This window comes from Atta cephalotes, assembly GCF_000143395.1.
Source record: "Atta cephalotes unplaced genomic scaffold scaffold00017, whole genome shotgun sequence".
NCBI lineage: Eukaryota > Metazoa > Arthropoda > Insecta > Hymenoptera > Formicidae > Atta > Atta cephalotes.
Window position 1 is genome coordinate 2,789,090 of NW_012130081.1, and position 4,261 is coordinate 2,793,350.

Below are 4,261 nucleotides of genomic sequence, written 5' to 3' on the forward strand. Positions count from 1 at the left end.
GTAGTAGTGTGTGTGTGTGTATGTGTGTGTGTGTGTGTGTGTGTGTGTGTGTGTGTGTGTGTGTGTGTGTGTGTGTGTGTGTGTGTGTGTGTGTGTGTGTGTGTGTGTGTAATAATCTTCAACGAAGCGCGTTAAAATGCAAATATTTTTTTTAGAAAGTTATTAACGAGCTACTTGCAATTAATACGTAAAAGTATTGAAAGAATGATGATATAACATAGTTGAATGTATCACGTAATGGCTATAATATCTATATTATTAAATGTGAAAATAAATATCAGAGTGAATTTAAAAAGATCATGAAATTGTGTGAATGCTAAGTGGAAAATTAATTCGTTCACCATAATTTTCTGCAAAACATTGTTACCACCGTTCGCCGTATAAGTATATAAATTAATTGAACTATACGTCTTTGTGATGCGTCGGAGAAGCCAACGCAAGGTTGTCTGCGAACAACTACATGAATATCTCCATCAGACTTGCACCGTCACGTCTAAAGCGCATCGTCGTCGTATTTCCACGAGATCAACGACGAGAGTACGAGAGTACGAGAGTACGAGAGACGAAGGGGGCCGGGGAAATAGAGGGAAAGAGAGACGTCGAGGCCCGCGTCGCAAGGCCCGGGACATGAATAAGCCAACGGGCAAAGGTGTGGTTCCCAGGCGTCCGCGGTAGGAAATCGCTCACTGGGGAAGAAAGATGGAGAACAGAAGCCAGGAGCGAACCAAGACGTGATTAATATAAAAGTGGGCGGAGCCTGGCCTGGCCGGAAGTGGCCGAAGAGGGATGCTGTGCCGTGCCAAGCAAGCGCGAAAACGGGGGGGCTATGCCGCCGCAGCTGTGCTGGCTCTCGTTGCACTCCGTATCCGTGTGATATGCATCGTGGATGTGTGCAACCGCGCGCGTACTCGGCACGTACGTCTGAACTGCCGGCGGAGGAGGTGAGAAAATGGGCGAAGCCAAGGTGGCGGGGATGATGCGAAATATATATCACGATTGACGCGCACACCACTCTCTTCCCCGCGGTGGTCGGTGCCTGATCGTTCCGACGCGACCATGAAGAAGGCGTGACACCCCAGGCCGGGTGTCATCAGCCGGGAAGAGCCACGCTCTCGATTCTCCAAGATGCCAATATCGCGCACACAAAACACTACGACACAGAATCGATCAACCGGCTGCGTACAAACGCAGCGGAGAACACGCAGCGATTTTGATCGCAGTTCGTCCGTCGGACGCTCGCCTCGCCTCGGCGACCGAACTGCCGCTTCTCTCTCCGTCTCCACTCCGTCTGTCTCCTGCGCTCGCCAGGCTGATCTTTGAATTTTGAAGAAATCGACGGTCACCCGAAGGAAAGCCAGACAACCAGATGGCCGCGCCGAGCAACCCTCCGTTGGTAGAAGGTGACAAAGAACGGGATGGTTCGGCTGATTGGCGAATGTGGGATCGAAGAGATCCGGGGGGGGCATACCAAGCTTTCGGAGACGCGGGGTGTAAGGGTTGACGCGCGGGGGTGGCCAACCCCACCTACTTCTTTAACGCCCCCAAGCAGAGTAGGACCGCCTCCGTCTCTGGTGTTCCACCTACTACACCACCCGGGACTTCTACAGTCTCGTAGACGAGCCACCCACACAAAGCCGCGACTGGGAGCACCCGACTATCTCTATCGGCTATACACTTCTAAAAAAATCATCCCTATTCCCAGGTAACACGGAGCGTTCTCCGATTGAAGCGTAACTGCCGTCACCCTCCATCTCACCCTTTCGATTGCGCGACGATGCCATCTCTGATGTTTCGTCCGTAGGGGTGAAAGGATTCCACTGTTAAATTCAAAGGACCATTGTCATTGTAAATTCAAGTTCATTTTGCAAATGTTTCACGTTTTTTACAAAAGCTGCGTCGACATTAGTATCACAATTAAACCGATTGTACCGATAAAAAGCATATTAAAGTAAGAGAATTATTTATACGTAAGACTTTGTGCCAAAGGAGAATAATATCTTTTTTTTAAACTGCTTCAATGTACTATATTCTAGAAATCTGTATTTAAAAAGTGATATAATGGAAATATATAACATCATTTTCCATGTTTTGAAATTGCATGCGAATTATTAATCTTATAAGCTCAAAACTTCATATTTATATTTTTAAGAATAGTTTTTAAAGTCAAGTTTAAAGTTATTAATTTCTGACATAATATTTAAAAAATAAAAGCAACATATTCCTTACTGAAAACAAATTCAACACGATTTGTACACAATTCGCAGTACACTCAGGTGTAGATTTTAATGCGTGTATTGTTTAGGTGGATTGTTTTGTTGCTAATTTTATAATATTAATAAATTAATGTATTATTAATAAATTTCGTAATATTAATAAATTTGCTGCTAACTTATAAACGGATTTATAACGGAGATTATAAAGGGCGATTGTTATACTTCGGTGTAGTCAACATTACAAAGCAGTTCGAGCAAAATTCACAAACGTGAATAATGATCATTGATTTCTCCATTTGATCGTTTTGTTTGAAGTTACTCGCGTGGTACCAAAAGCTACGGTGAACATTATGTAGGCATGACAGACGATGAAACACAAAATAAGAATTTTTGTCAGATTGTTAGAAATGTTTCGAAACAAGAGGAAGTTGGACTTCCTCAGCCAATGGCACGATGATTCATACGATGTTAGATTACTCTGAGACTCCAGGCAGCTTCAAAGGCGGCGCACCTCTGCCAAGATTATTTTCGGAAAAATGTGCTTTACACCGCAAAGATTTCTGTACTTCGCGGCAGGTACGTATTTAGTAACCCGAATGTAGTTAATCTTAGGCCGGTATAGTGAGATTTATTTGACCAACCATTCTGGTTGTCCGGCGCACCTATTTGTCTTGTCACGATCGTTAAAGTGTCATTTCCACGAATATCACCCTAGCCAGTAGAGTGCAGGATCAATCAGGAATCTCGGGGTAAAGAAACATTTGTCTGTATTAACGAAAATCGTATTTAATTTGTTTAACATTATGAGAGGCGCGCTAAAATTTAAATCATTTCGTCTTGGCAACTTGCTGGCGATAACGCGATAACGTTTCTATTTCCGCATCCACAATTTTGGCAACACATATTGCTTATCCACTAATTACGAAAGGATTAAAGGAATCATCGGTAAATAATATTTATATGCAATTTCTAAACCGTCGGATGTGACAATGATTAAATAAGAAGCAGCAGGTATCGTTGAAACGTAAATGTGCGTTTCTTGATAATGATCGATCAGTTCGAAATTTGTATCATACCATAATTTCCATTTACGTCCTTTCTATTTTTGCCACGACCTAAATTCGATTAAAGTAAATCGCGCGAAATATTCGTCGATCTTGCGCACCGTCCGCACTCTTATGTTTCTATTTAATTCCGATATCTATATTTACAACGTAATTTATGAGATTAATAGCGACAAAATTGTACCACGCGCTGGATGTTCTAAGCTTAGCGACAATTTCGAACTTCAAAATACACAGCGATAACGTAAATCCTAAAATGTGTACGAAAGAATAAAAATATAGCTCTATTAAATAGCGATAACAGTTTTAAACAAACTAATCAAATTAATATTATTACGACAAGAAATCGTGATCTACGTCAACAATAGAATGTATAAAGCAGGAGAGACAAAAAGAGAGTGAAAAGAGAGAAAAAGTCAAACGTCAAATGTACATTTATATTATATAATATGTGTGCATTAACAAATTATACATAAAGAAATGTCACGATTTTGAATCGGATAAAAAGGAATGACAAAAAGCTACTCAAATTTGGAGATACATTCGAAATAAAAAGATATCTAACAAAAATAAAATCCATCTCGATTAATTAATCTATTTCCCGGAATAAATTAATGAATTATATCATGACGGAAAAGTAAATAAATCACGCGAGCAAAACTTTAAAGATAGCGATAAAGAGTAAATAGTTGTATCGCGAAAACGAGCGTTAAACGAACGAAGTGTTTAAAAGGAGTACTCCAAATTCCAGTAGCAGCATGCGAGAAAGAGAGCGCCGGTGGCACGTGGCTGTCACCAGTGTCTGCAGCGCGATGCAAAGAGCGTCAGAAACGTACGAAGTTGATGACAAAAAAATGATACAACTAGCAAAGAAAGCAAACGATTGTAGAGAAACGATGAGTAGAGAATAAAAGACAGAAAAAGCAAGATAGATAAAACACGAGAGAGAGAGAGAGAGAGAGAGAGAGAGAGAGAGAGAGAGAG